Source organism: Triticum aestivum, chromosome 6B (genome assembly GCF_018294505.1).
Source record: "Triticum aestivum cultivar Chinese Spring chromosome 6B, IWGSC CS RefSeq v2.1, whole genome shotgun sequence".
Taxonomy (NCBI): Eukaryota; Viridiplantae; Streptophyta; class Magnoliopsida; order Poales; family Poaceae; genus Triticum; species Triticum aestivum.
The window spans coordinates 464,432,011-464,448,016 of NC_057810.1; positions in this window are offsets into that span (position 1 = coordinate 464,432,011).

A 16,006-nucleotide genomic window follows, 5' to 3' on the forward strand; every position below is an offset into this window, starting at 1 on the left:
AAACTGGACATGTCAAATCACTAGCCGGATGCCATCCATGCCATCTGCTCCGAGGCCATGCTTGCGTCCTCCTCGTGCTGCTCCGTCTGCATCCTTATCGCATGCTCCGCCTGCATTCGGGATGCCTGCTCCGCCTGCATCCTTGCCGCATGCTCCGCTGCCGCTGCCACCCTCGCCGCTTCTTACTCCCTACACTCGTTGATCTCCTTCTTCTTATCCGCAAGCCACTTCTCATGTTCACCCAAGAGGGTTTCATCCGCCAACATGATCTTCGCATCCTCCGCGTCCCATGCGAGTTACAACCCCTCCTTCTCAAGCTCATTTTTTCCAAATGTCTTGGCCTTCTCGAAACCAACTCGATCTTATCCCTCTCAATTTCCAGCTTCTTCTCCGACCTCTTCCAGTCCCATTCCATCCTCTCCTTTTGCGCATCCAACATGAGCTTGTACCTCTCCTCTTTCTTGTTCTCCCTTGCCGAAAAGATGCCTGTCCATGTGGATGCCATTTTTGTAGCGGCGGCGTCATGGGAGACCCTTGCCTTCTCCCACTTGTTCCCATGCCTTGCCGGTTATCCTTTGACACAGTGGCTCTTCCATTCTCGACGACAACATCGTCCTCTTCATCATCCAACCTAATTGATTGGTGGGAGCTTGAGCCGTCATTTCTCTTCATGACGGCCTTGAGATCGGCCACAAGATGTGTTCTCTTTGGCACTCCATTCAATAAGATCCAATAATGGCTAAAAGCATAGTCTTCTTCTCCATCTTGTGATACAAAGTGCCGCCACCGCCATCCAGCAAACAACATATGTATGAGCACGAGAATGCAAACACAACAAGCATATGCAAATGACGACAAGATGAAGCAATTGAGCTTACGTGAGTTGCCACTCCCATCCCACTTTGAGGGCGTTTGGTCACTTGTGAGTAGTAGCCGACGTACTTGTTCACTTTCCCTTGAATGACCCCCCATCAATGTTGGAGATATGCCACATTGCGGTTGGTCACGATAGGATGCAGCTCCACATGTTCCTTTTGTTCGTGATACTCCTTCCAAATCTTCTCCCAATACTTGTTCCCAACCAAGCTTCGACCAACAAGATGTCCTCAAAACTTGAGAATGTCGAACCTCTTGCCTTAGGGTCACCTAGGGTTCCAACTTCCTCCCGCGGCGACCGGGAGAGTTCCCCATCTACCCTAGGGTTCCCGTTCAATTTTGACATCGATCAATCTGTGGCGGTGGTCCGGGCTGCGTACCGCTAGGGTTGCGATCACTGAGATCGTTTGCATGGCGGGGAAGGGAGTGATGCCAGCGGCGGCGGCAAGCAGATCTAGCAATCCTATGCAATGTTGTTTACAAAATCATCTAAAAAATGATAGCTAATAGGTTGAAGAGCATACTACCAGAAAGCATTTCCCCTACGCAGAGTTCATTTGTGCCCGGGAGGCAGATTACAAACAATGTTCTGGTAGCTTATGAATGCTTCCACACGATAAAGAAGAAGACACATGGAAATTCCGGTTTCTGTGCAGTGAAGTTAGATATGAACAAAGCTTATGATAGAGTTGAATGGGGCTTTTTAGAAAGAATGATGCTGAAGATGGGGTTCCAGGAACAATGGGTGCAATTGGTAATGGAGTGTGTGTCATCTGTCAGATATAAGATACGGTTCAGTGACACAGAAACAGAAGAGATTATTCCTACGAGGGGGCTGCGGCAAGGGGAACCCCTCTCTCCATACGTATTTTTGCTATGTTCAAAGAGACTATCAAATTTGTTGGCCCATGAGGAAGAGATTGGGAACTTGGAAGGGATAAAGGTGAGCAGAAACGCCCCTATGATCTCTCACATCCTGTTCGCGGATGATTCCCTAATTCTTTTGAAAGCTAATCTTCAAAGTGCAGACACTCTGAAAAGAGTTCTTGATACTTACTGTGAAAGCTCAGGACAAAGGTTAAGCAATGAGAAATCGAGTGTCTTTTTTAGCCCGAATACACCGGTTGGAGTAAGAGAAGAGATATGTGAAGAACTTAATATAGTCACTGAAGCTCTATCAGATAAATATTTGGGGCTGCCCACCTTGGTTGGCGTGGATAGGAGTGATTGCTTTCAACATCTAATAGATAGAATTTGCCAGAGGCTCAAAGGGTGGAAGGAGAAATTTCTCTCCGTATAGGGCAAGGAAATTCTATTGAAATCTGTGGCCCAAAAAATTCCTTCGTATGCTATGTCAGTGTTTAAACTCCCTAAGGGAGTTTGTAAAACTATAACTGATGAGATTGCTGGCTTTTGGTGGGGAGATGGGGAAGAGAAGAAGAAAATGCATTGGTTTGCGTGGTGGAAGATGTGTGTACCGAAGAAGAAAGGGGGCTTAGGATTTAGAGACCTTCACGGTTTCAACCTTGCTTTACTAGCAAAACAGTGTTGGCGACTAATCCAGAACCCGGACTCTCTCTCTGCATGTGTACTAAGCGCAAAGTATTATCCAGATGGGAATATTCTGAAGGCAGGCCCAAAGAAAGGCTCATCGGTCACCTGGCAGAGTATTGTTGCAGGGATTCAAACCTTCAAAAGGGGATGTATATGGTGTGTGGGCACAGGAGAGCAAATAGATATATGGCAGGATCCATGGATCCCATCGAGCCCCTCAAGGAAAGTGATTACACCCCGAGGAACGATCATGCTAAGATACATGGAGGAACTGATAGATCCACATAACAGACATTGGGATGAAGCCTAATCAAAGATGTATTCTCTCCCGTTGATGCATATAGGATCCTACAAATACCTCTTAATGTTTAGGGCTTGGAGGACTTTATAGCATGGAACTACACGAGATCAGGGACTTTTTCAGTCCGGTCAGCTTACCACAGAGAGTTTGAACACCAGTATGGGCATCGTATTGCAAGATCAGATGGGCAAGGAAACACTCAGGAGGATACAATATGGCAAGAAGTGTGGAATCTTAAAATCCCTAGAAAGATAAAAAAATTGCTTGGAAGGCACTTAATGGATCACTACCCTACTATGGAATTCTGGCCAACAGACATATCCCTCTAATCCCACAATGCCTGTTCTGCGCAGTGGGGTTGGTAGAAACTAGCACTGCCTGTTTACATGCAGGAGAGCGCAAGAAATATGGATAGAATTGGGGGTTTATAACACCATTTTGGAGGCTTTTAGGCAGGACCGATCAGGATCAGTCACTTTACAGATTCTCACTCGGGTACATGGCGTATGCGAGGAACTGCCCATGGCCGAGTTAATTCTTGTGGCATCCTGGTATCTCTGGTGGCAGAGTGATAACCCACAAGTGTAGGGGATCGCAACAGCTTTCGAGGGTAAAGTATTCAACCCAAATTTATTGATTCGACACAAGGGGAGCCAAAGAATATTATTGAGTATTAGCAGTTGAGTTGTCAATTCAACCACACCTGGATAACTTAGTATCTGCATCAAAGTATTAAGTAGCAAAGTAGTATGATAATAAAGGTAACAGTAGCAAAAGTAATGTTTTTGGGTATTGTAGTGATTGTAACAATAGCAACGGAAAAGTAAATAAGCGAAGACATTGATGTGTACCTAAGGCCATTAGTTGAAGAACTTTTACAGCTGTGGAATGGAAACGGTGTACGTACGTGGGATGAGCATAAACAGGAGGAATTTAACCTAAAGGCATTGCTGTTCGTGACCATCAACGATTGGCCCGCTCTCAGTAACCTTTCAGGACAGACAAACAAGGGATACCACGCATGCACGCACTATTTACTTGACACCGATAGTATATACCTGGCAAGCTGCAGGAAGAATGTGTACCTGGGCCATCGTCGATTTCTTCCGACCAACCATCAATGTCAAAAGAAAGGCAAGCATTTCAAAGGTGAGGCAGATCACCGGAAGAAGCCCGCCATGCATACCGGTGATCACGTACTTGCTATGGTCAATGATTTACACGTAATCTTTGGAAAGGGTCCCGGCGGACTAGCTGTTCCGAGTGACGCTGGGGGACACGCACCCATGTGGAAGAAGAAATCTATATTTTGGGACCTACCCTACTGGAAAGACCTAGAGGTCCGCTCTTCGATCGATGTGATGCACGTGACGAAGAACCTTTGCGTGAACCTGCTAGGCTTCTTGGGCATGTATGGGAAGACAAAAGATACAGCTGAGGCACGGGAGGACCTGCAACGTTTGCATGAAAAAGACGGCATGCCTCCAAAGCAGTATGAAGGTCCTGCCAGCTATGCTCTTACCAAAGAAGAGAAGGAAATCTTCTTTGAATGCCTACTTAGTATGAAGGTCCCGACTGGCTTCTCGTCGAATAGAAAAGGAATAATAAATATGGCAGAGAAAAAGTTTTAGAACCTAAAGTCTCATGACTGCCACGTGATTATGACGCAACTACTTCCGGTTGCATTGAGGGGGCTTCTACTGGAAAACGTACGATTAGCCATTGTGAAGCTATGTGCATTCCTCAATGCAATCTCTCAGAAGGTGATCGATCCAGAAATCATACCAAGGCTAAGGAGTGATGTGGTGCAATGTCTTGTCAGTTTCGAGCTGGTGTTCCCACCATCCTTCTTCAATATCATGACGCACGTCCTAGTTCATCTAGTTGACGAGATTGTCATTCTGGGCCCCGTATTTCTACACAATATGTACCCCTTTGAGAGGTTCATGGGAGTCCTAAAGAAATATGTCCGTAACCGTGCTAGGCCAAAAGGAAGCATTTCCATGGGCCATCAAACAGAGGATGTCATCGGGTTTTGTGTTGACTTCATTCCTGGCCTTAAGAAGATAGGTCTCCCTAAATCGCGGTATGAGGGGAGACTGACTGGAAAAGGCACACTTGGAAGGGACTCAATAATATGCAGGGACGGATATTCTTGGTCTCAAGCACACTACACAGTTCTACAGAACTCTACCTTGGTGACCTCGTATGTCGATGAACACAAGAACAGTCTGCGCTCCAAACACCCGGAGCAGTGCGACGACTGGATTACATGTGAACACATCAGGACTTTCAGCAGTTGGTTGGAAGCACGTATCAGAGGTGACAACACTATTTGTGATGAGCTGTACTTGTTATCCAGGGGACCATCTTTGACTGTATTGATTTGGAAAGGATACGAGATAAATGGTAATACATTTTACACGATTGACCAAGATCAAAAGAGCACCAACCAAAACAGCGGTGTCCGCTTTGATGCAACAACCGAGAGGGGAAAGGACACATATTATGGTTACATAGTGGACATATGGGAACTTGACTATGGACATGATTTTAAGGTCCCTTTGTTTAAGTGCAAATGGGTCAATCTGTCAGGAGGCGGGGTACAGGTAGACCCACAGTACGGAATGACAACAGTGGATCCGAAAAATCTTGGGTACACTGATGAACCGTTCGTCCTAGCCAATGATGTGGCACATGTTATCTATGTGAAGGACATGTCTACCAGACCGAGAAAGAGAAAAGATAAGGAAGTGAATACATCATACGATGAGCCAAAGCGCCACATAGTTCTTTCAGGAAAAAGGGACATCGTGGGAGTGGAGGACAAGACAGACATGTCTGAAGATTATGAAAAGTTTCATGAAATTCCTCCCTTTAAAGTCAAGGCTGACCCCCAGCATCCTGATAAACGATGAAGATTATCCATGGTTATGGCGCAATAAGCAAATGACACAAGCGAAGAAAAAGTGAAGACTTTCTCCCACAACTATTATGATGATACCATGCCAACTTTGTAACTGACGAGTATGATACCATTATCCGTTTTGTACATGCACATGCTATGTGTGGGTCAATTTATGATACCATGCCAACTTTTAACTTTTTCAGAGTTCATTTGAAATGCTTTAATGTCTTATGGTTCGGCCCTTGTAATAATTAAAAATAGCAACAATAAGTATTTTGTTGTAAGTAGAAACAAAATAAAATAAATAAAGCAAGAAAGAAAACAAAAAAACAAAAAAGTGGAAAGTTTATAATTTTCCTAAAACTAAAAGCAAAAAGAATTAAAAAATAAAGCAAAAAACAAAAGAAAATAAATAATGCAGAAAACAATACAAAAAAAACAATAAGTATTTTGTTGTAAGTAGAAACAAAATAAAATAAATAAAGCAAGAAAGAAAACAAAAAAAAGTGTTTTCAAATTTGAAAAGTAATGGCACTAACAGAAAGTTTATAATTTTCCTAAAACTAAAAGCAAAAAGAATTAAAAAATAAAGCAAAAAACAAAAGAAAATAAATAATGCAGAGAACAAAACAAAAAAGTGGAAAAAAATAAAAATAGCAACAATAAGTAAAGAAAACAAAAAAACAAAAAAATACCACCTACTGGGCTCACACGGCCTGAATCCCTACTTTGGGCCAGGATTCAGGCCCGCAGAAGGCCCAGAAGGCCCATCAGGCAAAGCAGTAGCTAGTAGGCCCGTAAGCCTGCAATGGAGAGGAGCTCGAGAGGGGTGCGGCAGTGGGGCTTATAAACCACTGCATGCCCCTCTCAACTAGCGAGGTGGGACTAAACTTTGGCCCCGACGCGGGCAGCACAGGGGCCTTTGGTCCCGGTTGGTGGCACCAACCAGGACTAAAGGGGGGGGGGCATTGGTCCCGGTTGGTGCCACCAACCGGGACTAAAGGCCGCAGCGTCCCGCCCTTTGGGCTGCCGAAAAGAGACCTTTGGTCCCGGTTGGTGGCACCAACCGGGACTAAAGGGGGCATTAGTCTCGGTTGGTGCCACCAACCGGGACCAATGCTCCTTGTATATAAGTAGCACTTCGCAGCTTTGCAGAGATCATCACCACCAGTTGCCCCCCGACGAAGCCGAGCACATCGACGCCGCCAGGCTGCCCCGACGCCGCCCGCCGCCCCCGCCGTCGCCGTCGTCGTCGCCGGCCTCCCCAAGCCCGCGCCCGCCGTCGTCGCCGCCAGGCTGCCCCGTCGCCGTCTCCCGCCCCCGCGCGCCGCGCCCCGAGCCCCTGCCCTGTCGCCCGCCCCCACGCGCCGCCACCGCTGTGAGCCGCCGCGCCGCACCGGCTCTGTTTTTTTTTCATTTTTATTAGTTTAATTTTTTGTTCATGTATATATATATATATATGTGTATGTATATATGTGGCTATATATATATATGCGGCTCTGTTTTTTTCATTTTTATTAGTTTAGTTTTTTTGTTCATATATATATATAATGTATATGTGTATGTATGTGGCTATGTGTATGTAATGTTCAAAAATTGTTCAGAGCATGTTTTTGTTCATATATGTATTTATTGTTCATATGTGTATTAATGTTTTCATATATGCAAAAGATAGATTTTTAGAAAAGTTAGGTTTTTTTCTGTTCAAAGATTTTTTTGGTGATATTAATTATTGTAGAATATGCAAATATTTGTATATTCATATGAACAATGCATTAGGCGAAACCTTTGTTTTTTTCGAAATTTTCTATTTGAACATTTTTTTTAAAACAAGCAATACTAAAAGAATGAGAGGAAAAAGGAAAATAAGAAGAGGAAGAAAGGAGAAAAAGAGGAGAGGAAGAAGAGGAGAAATAAATAAGAAGAGGAAAAAAGAAGAAAAAGAAGAGGAGAAGAAGAAAGGAATAGAGGAGAAAGAAGAAATTCTATTTTTTCTTCTTTCTCCTCTATTCCTTTCTTCTTCTCCTCTTTTTTTCTTCTTTTTTTCTTCTTCTTCTTCCTTCTTCCTTCTTCCTTCTTTCTCTTTTCTTCCTTTTCCTTAATTATTTTCCTTTCTCGAGGGAGAAGAAGAAAAAGAAGAGGAGAAGAAGAAAGAAAGGAATAGAGGAGAAAGAAGAAACTTCAACACGAGCTAGGGGGTGGTACCGATACCCCCTCCCTGATAACTCTCGAGGACACCCAAACCCTAGAGAGAAAACGATGTTGGTCTCCTACCCCCTCCCGTTGCGCCCCTACCCGACAAATTAACTCTCTCGAGGCCACCCAAATTTATCAAGTTAAAAGAGCGTTGTCGTCGAGGCCACCCCAAACCCTTGAAGCGTTGTGTCGAGGCGACCCCAAACCCTAGAGAAGCAGCGTCGAGGCCACTAACATGATTCCTTATTGTGATTAGCTAGCTAGTTCTACGTTTGCCACTAATATATATATATATATATATATATATATCCATCTGTACCATGTTTAAATAATAATTGACATGTTGTAAATATTTGCAGAAACTATGGAGCACTCCCGAGACGAAGAAACAGAAGCGATGTTGGGGGACATAATCGCAAATGGAAGTGATGATGTTGCGTCATTTCTCATCGACACCGATGGTCAGCTGGAAGGACTGGATGAAGAAGAGGGCGGCTATGTTTATGATGGCTTCAACCCATTAATGTCGGTACAAGAGGAGGAGTATGTTCATGATGCCTCCGGTGACACAATGGAGGTACAAGAAGGAGACCGTGCTGACTGCTCCGGTCACCGAACCGAGTACGGCCAGGTATATATATTAGTTAAGCCCGTGCTGACTAGTTAATTGATGCATCCATTGTTTTGGTATATGTACACATATTAATTACTATCGTATTTCTTCCTTATAATTTCTAGCCCTCCGGATCGAGCACAACTTCGGTAAGGAGACGAGGCCCGAAGAAAAAGTTGAGCTCGGATGAAAAGTTTGAGATCATAGAAATCGCGCCCGACGGCGAACCGATTGAACCCATCCGGACAAGGAAGGCATTTTCTGCTCAGTGCGGGGTTCTTATTAGGGACAAGATCCCGATCAGCATCCAGCAATGGTATAAGCCTGCTAAGGATGAAGACCCTGAGGTGTCTTATGTCAATGATATGCAGAAAGAAGATCTTTGGACTGAGCTGAAGGCAAATTTCACCCTACCGCCAGAGGAGGATCCGGAGAAGCCAATTAAAGAGCAATTAATCAAGTCTTGTGCTCTTAAGAAGATGGCAAGCCTAATGAGGAGGTGGAGGAAAGAGCTGAACCAGTTTGTCGAGAAAAAAAGACACCAGAATTCATCGGCAAATATGAGAAGATCAAAGATCACTGACCCGCATTTGTGGCCCACAAGACATCGGAAAAGAGTAAGAAGATGTCGGAGACAAACAAGAAAAATGTTGCGAAGAAGAAGCTTCACCATCGCACAGGGTCAGGTGGCTACCTCAAAGCCCGGCCTAAGTGGTCCAAGGCTGAGCATGATCTGCTTGAAAAAGGGATCGAACCAGAGACAATGCGTTGGCCAGACCGTTGCCGGACTTGGTTCTTCGAGGCTGGCGGAACCTTGGACCCTGTAACAGGGAAGTATCAGTGGATGGACGAGCAACTACAAACACCAGTCAAGAACCTTCGACACTATATCGATGCAGCGCAGCGAGGGACGTTCCTTCCAAACAGGGAGAAGGACGAGCTCACAATGGCCCTTGGGAATCCCGAGCACCCTGGACGGACACGAGGCACGCCAGGCTCCATTCTGTGGAAGGTTGGTTTTCCGGACGCAGGGGGTTACAAAACCCATGAGAGGAGGAAGAAACTGGAGCAGGACCAAATGCAGGCGCTACTTGGAAGGGTAATGGGGCTAGAGGATCGAGAAGAGGAACAAGAAGCAGTAGATCACAACAAACGACCTGCCGAAGCTTCCCCCGAAGCTACCCCGCCATCTCAGCGGAGAAGCAGCGTGGCTTCCACCGAGCTGCTTCAGCCGGAGAATGTCTTGACGGCTCCTGCCAGCTATCCCGTGGATGGTATCACGAAGTCTCAAAATTGCCACATTATGGCGCGATGGATGAATTTGAAGGTCAAGGCGGCTGTTGGCCAAGTTTATCCTAGTGGACCCGGCACAATTTATCACTGCCAGCCAATTCCAGAAGGATTTGCTAAGGTGATGGTGGATGAAATAACGGAGGGATTTGAGGACCTCGTGCTTGAGCACCCTACCGGTGAACGGAGACTAGGCTGGGTTCTGCTCTGAAGACTCCATGCCTATGGCGGAAGGAGCTCATCAACCTTCCGAACTACACGCCTCCGCCTCCTACTCCTCCTCCGGCGAGTCATAGCACTCCGCCTCCTCCACCGCCTCCTCCTCCGGTGAGTGACGATCAGGGCATGCGTGGCGGCACTCCGCCTCCTACACCGCCTCCTCCTCCGGCGACTGACGATCAGGGCACGCGTGGCGGCACTCCGCCTCCTTCTCCGGCGTGTGGTGGCACTCCGCCTCCTCCTTCTCCGCCTCGCCAGCAAGGGCGGAAGAGACCCACCGCCGCCCCGGCTGCTCTGGCGCATTGTAGTCCTTCTCCCCCGCCTCGTAAGCAAGCACGAAAGAAGACAGACGCCGCAGCCGCTCCATCTGCTCCGGCGTCTAGCAGCACAAGAAGAGGAGAGAGGCAATTCAGATACGGTCCACCTCTAAATCCTCTAGAGAAGTTACCGTACGAGAGGACCAAGGAGGAAAACAATACGATCGTGCAGGCCCAAGTGAAGGAGTTCTTTGAAGGGGTGAAAGCAAAGAGACATCCACCTCCGGAGGAGAAGGTAGATCCGGTGAAAGCAAAGCGCACTCTCGATGCCCTAAGGAAACCACCAAAGTCTCCGCCGAGAACCAACTATGAGCGCATTACTGAACAAACATATCTCCAAGCCAAGTGGTCGAGAACTACTATTAGTGATAAAAGGTTAAAAGAACAACGAGCAAAGGGGAAAAATTGCCCAGCTCGGCGAACAAGCACAGCAATCGTGCCCCCCGCTCAATGTGTCTAATCCTCCGGGGACGGTGGCCGGTTATGGCAATCTTGAAGATTACCTGCCTAACGATGCACTTCCTGATTTCATGGAGGTGGACGAATTCAGATACGAGTACGGGAAGCCTCTCGTCAAAGATGAAAAATCTCTGACAACAATGATGTGAAGATTCCATAGTTGGTACATGAAAACCTGCAAAGAGTCTGAGGGGAAGAACAATTTGTATCTGAACATTAAAGAGGAGCACGACCTCGTTTCAAATGATCTGTTGTGTGTTCCATTTGAGGAGTTCTTCGAGTTCTTCAATCAAAAGGCCCTCGATAAATTAATGGTCTTTTGCTACAGCCTGTAAGTACTATTTCTGTCATTAAGTCTCTATATATAGCTCGGCTCTTTCATTGCATGTATTTATAATTAATTATCCTCAATTTATTATGCAGATTGAAGATCGTCGAGTGCAAAAAAAAATGAAATCTATGATATTGGGTTCATTAACACAAATTGAAGGAAATATGCCCTAGGGGCAATAATAAAGTTATTATTTATTTCCTTATTTCATGATAAATGTTTATTATTCATGCTAGAATTGTATTAACCAGAAACATAAACATGTGTGAATACATAGACAAACATAGTGTCACTAGTATGCCTCTACTTGACTAGCTCATTAATCAAAGATGGTTTTGTTTCCTAACCATAGACATGTGTTGTCATTTGATTAGTGGTATCACATCATTAGAAGAATGATGTGATTGACATGACCCATTCCGTTAGCCTAGCAGTCGTTTAGTATACTGCTATTGCTTTCTTCATGACTTATACATGTTCCTGTAACTATGAGAATTATGCAACTCCCGTTTACCGGAGGAACACTTTGGGTACTACCAAACATCACAACTTAACTTGGTGATTATAAAGGAGTACTACAGGTGTCTCCGAAGGTACATGTTGAGTTGGCGTATTTCAAGATTAGGTTTTGTCACTCCGATTGTCGGAGAGGTATCTCTGGGCCCTCTCGGTAATGCACATCACTATAAGCCTCGCAAGCAATGTGACCAATGAGTTGGTTACGGGATGATGCATTACGTAACGAGTAAAGAGACTTGCCGGTGACGAGATTGAACTAGGTATTGGATACCGACGATCAAATCTCGGACAAGTAACATACCGATGACAAAGGGAACAACGTATGTTGTTATGCGGTTTGACCGATAAAGATCTTCGTAGAATATGTAGGAACCAATATGGGCATCCAGGTTCCGCTATTGGTTATTGACCGAGAATAGTTCTAGGTCATGTCTACATAGTTCTCGAACCCGTAGGGTCCGCACGCTTAACGTTACGATGACAGTTTTATTATGAGTTTATGAGTTTTGATGTACCGAAGGAGTTCGGAGTCCCGGATGAGATTGGGGACATGACGAGGAGTCTCGATATTGGACGACTATATTCGGACTTCGGAAAGGTTCCGAGTGATTCGGGTATTTTTCGGAGTACCGGAGAGTTACGGGAATTCGCCGGGAGAAGTATTGGGCCTTATTGGGCCATACGGGAAAGAGAGAGGGGCTGCCTAGGGCAGGCTGCGCGCCCCCCCAAGGCCTAGTCCGAATTGGACTAGGGGGAGGGGCCGCACCCCCTCCTTCCTTCCCTTCTCTCTTCCCTTTCCTTCTCTCCTACTCCTACTACATGGAAGGTCTCCTAGTTGGACTAGGAAAGGAGGGAGTCCTACTCCCGGTGGGAGTAGGACTCCTCCCTGGCGCACCCTCCCTTGGCCGGCCGCCTCCTCCCCCTTGCTCCTTTATATACGGGGGCAGGGGGGCACCCCATGACACACAAGTTGATCTACGGATCGTTCCTTAGCCGTGTGCGGTGCCCCCCTCCACCATATTCCACCTCGGTCATATCGTCGCGGAGTTTAGGCAAAGCCCTGCGCCGATAGAACATCATCATCGTCACCACACCGTCGTGCTGACGGAACTCATCTCCGGAGCTTGGCTGGATCGGAGGCCGGAGATCGTCATCGAGCTGAACGTGTGCTGAACTCGGAGGCCCCGTACGTTCGGTGCTTGGATCGGTCGGATCGTGAAGATGTACGACTACATCAACCGCGTTGTGCTAACGCTTCCGCTTACGGTCTACGAGGGTACGTGGACGAACACTCTCCCCTCTCGTTGCTATATCATCACCATGATCTTGCGTGTGCGTAGGAAAATTTTGAAATTACTACGTTCCCCAACAGTGGCATCCGAGCCAGGTTTTATGCGTTGATGTTATATGCACGAGTAGAACACAAGTGAGTTGTGGGTGATACAAGTCATACTGCTTACCAGCATGTCATACTTTGGTTCGGCGGTATTGTGAGATGAAGCGGCCCAGACCGACATTACGCGTACACTTACGCGAGACTGGTTTCACCGTTACGAGCACTCGTGCTTAAAGGTGGCTGGCGGGTGTCTGTCTCTCTCACTTTAGCTGAATCGAGTGTGGCTACGCCCGGTCCTTTCAAAGGTTAAAACAGCACTAACTTGACGAACTATCGTTGTGGTTTTTGATGCGTAGGTAAGAACGGTTCTTGCTAAGCCCGTAGCAGCCACGTAAAATTTGCAACAACAAAGTAGAGGACGTCTAACTTGTTTTTGCAGGGCATGTTGTGATGTGATATGGTCAAGACGTGATGCTATATTTTATTGTATGAGATGATCATGTTTTGTAACCGAAGTTATCGGCAACTGGCAGGAGCCATATGGTTGTCGCTTTATTGTATGAAATGCAAATGCCCTGTAATTGCTTTACTTTATCACTAAGCGGTAGCGATAGTCGTAGAAGCAATAGATGGCGTAACGACAATGATGCTACGATGGAGATCAAGGTGTCGCGCCGGTGACGATGGTGATCATGACGGTGCTTCGAAGATGGAGATCACAAGCACAAGATGATGATGGCCATATCATATCACTTATATTGATTGCATGTGATGTTTATCCTTTATGCATCTTATCTTGCTTTGATTGACGGTAGCATTTTAAGATGATCTCTCACTAATTATCAAGAAGTGTTCTCCCTGAGTATGCACCATTGCGAAAGTTCTTCGTGCTGAGACACCACGTGATGATCGGGTGTGATAGGCTCTACGTTCAAATACAACGGGTGCAAAGCGGTTGCACACGCGGAATACTCAGGTTAAACTTGATGAGCCTAGCATATACAGATATGGCCTTGGAACACGGAGACCGAAAGGTCGAGCGTGAATCATATAGTAGATATGATCAACATAGTGATGTTCACCATTGAAAACTACTCCATCTCACGTGATGATCGGACATGGTTTAGTTGATTTGGATCACGTGATCACTTAGATGACTAGAGAGATGTCTGTCTAAGTGGGAGTTCTTAAGTAATATGATTAATTGAACTTAAATTTATCATGAACTTAGTCCTGGTAGTATTTTGCAAATTATGTTGTAGATCAATAGCTCGCGTTGTTGCTTTCATATGTTTATTTTGATATGTTCCTAGAGAAAACTGTGTTGAAAGATGTTAGTAGCAATGATGCGGATTGGATCCGTGATCTGAGGTTTATCCTCATTGCTGCGCAGAAGAATTATGTCCTTGATGCACCGCTAGGTGACAGACCTATTGCAGGAGCAGATGCAGACGTTATGAACGTTTGGCTAGCTCAATATGATGACTACTTGATAGTTTAGTGCACCATGCTTAACGGCTTAGAATCGGGACTTCAAGGACATTTTGAACGTCATGGACCATATGAGATTTTCCAGAAACTAAAATTGATATTTCAAGCAAATACCCGAGTTGAGAGATATGAAGTCTCCAACAAGTTCTATAGCTAAAAGATGGAGGAGAATCGCTCAACTAGTGAGCATGTGCTCAGATTGTCTGGGTACTTCAATCGCTTGAATCAAGTGGGAGTTAATCTTCGAGATAAGATAATGATTGACAGAATTCTCTAGTCACCATCACCAAGTTAGTAGAACTTCGTGATGAACTATAGTATGCAAGGGATGACGAAAACGGTTCCCGAGCTCTTCGTGATGTTGAAATCGACAAAGGTAGAAATCAAGAAAGAGCATCAAGTGTTGATGATTGACAAGACCACTAGTTTCAAGAAAAGGGCAAAGGGAAAGAAAGGGAACTTCAAGTGGAAATACAAGCAAGTTGTCACTCCTGCGAAGAAGCCCAAAGCTGGACCATAGCCTGAAACTAAGTGCTTACACTGCAAAGGAAATAGTCACTGGAAGCGGAAATGCCCTGAATATTTGGTAGATAAGAAGGATGGCAAAGTGAACAAGGGTATATTTGATATACAGGTTATTAATGTGTGCCTTGCTAGTGTTTATAGTTGTTGGGGAACGTAGCAGAAATTCAAAAATTTCCTACGTATCACCAAGATCTATCTATGGAGAGACCAGCAACGAGTAGAAAGGAGAGTGCATCTACATACCCTTGTAGATCGCTAAGCGGAAGCGTTCAAGTGAACGGGGTTGATGGAGTCGTACTCGTCGTGATTCAGATCACCGATGATCCTAGTGCCGAACGGACGGCACCTCCGCGTTCAACACACGTACAGCTCGACAATGTCTCCCACGCCTTGATCCAGCAAGGAGAGAGGGAGAGGTTGAGGAAGACTCCATCCAGCAGCAGCACAACGGCGTGGTGGTGATGGAGGAGCGTGGCAATCCTGCAGGGCTTCGCCAAGCACCTACGGGAGAGGAGGAGGTGTCACGGGAGGGAGGGAGGCGCCAAGGGCTCAGGTATGGATGCCCTCCCTCCCCTCCACTATATATAGGGGCAGGGGAGAGGGGGAGGCGCAGCCTTGCCCCCTACTCCAAGAAAGGGGTGCGGCTAAGGAGGGGGGGAGGAGTCCATCCTCCCCAAGGCACCTCGGAGGTGCCTTCCCCCTTTAGGACTCTCCCCTTTTTCCTTTATCTTGGTGCATGGGCCTCTAGGGGCTGGTGCCCTTGGCCCATGTAGGCCAAGGCGCACCCCCTACAGCCCATGTGGCCCCCCGGGGCAGGTGGCCCCACCCGGTGGGCCCCCGGGACCCTTCCGGTGGTCCCGGTACAATACCGATGACCCCGAAACTTGTCCCGATGGCCGAAACAGGACTTCCTATATATAAATCTTTACCTCCGGACCATTCCGGAACTCCTCGTGACGTCCGGGATCTCATCCGGGACTCCGAACAACATTCGGTAACCACATACAAGCTTCCTTTATAACCCTAGCGTCATCGAACCTTAAGTGTGTAGACCCTACGGGTTCGGGAGAC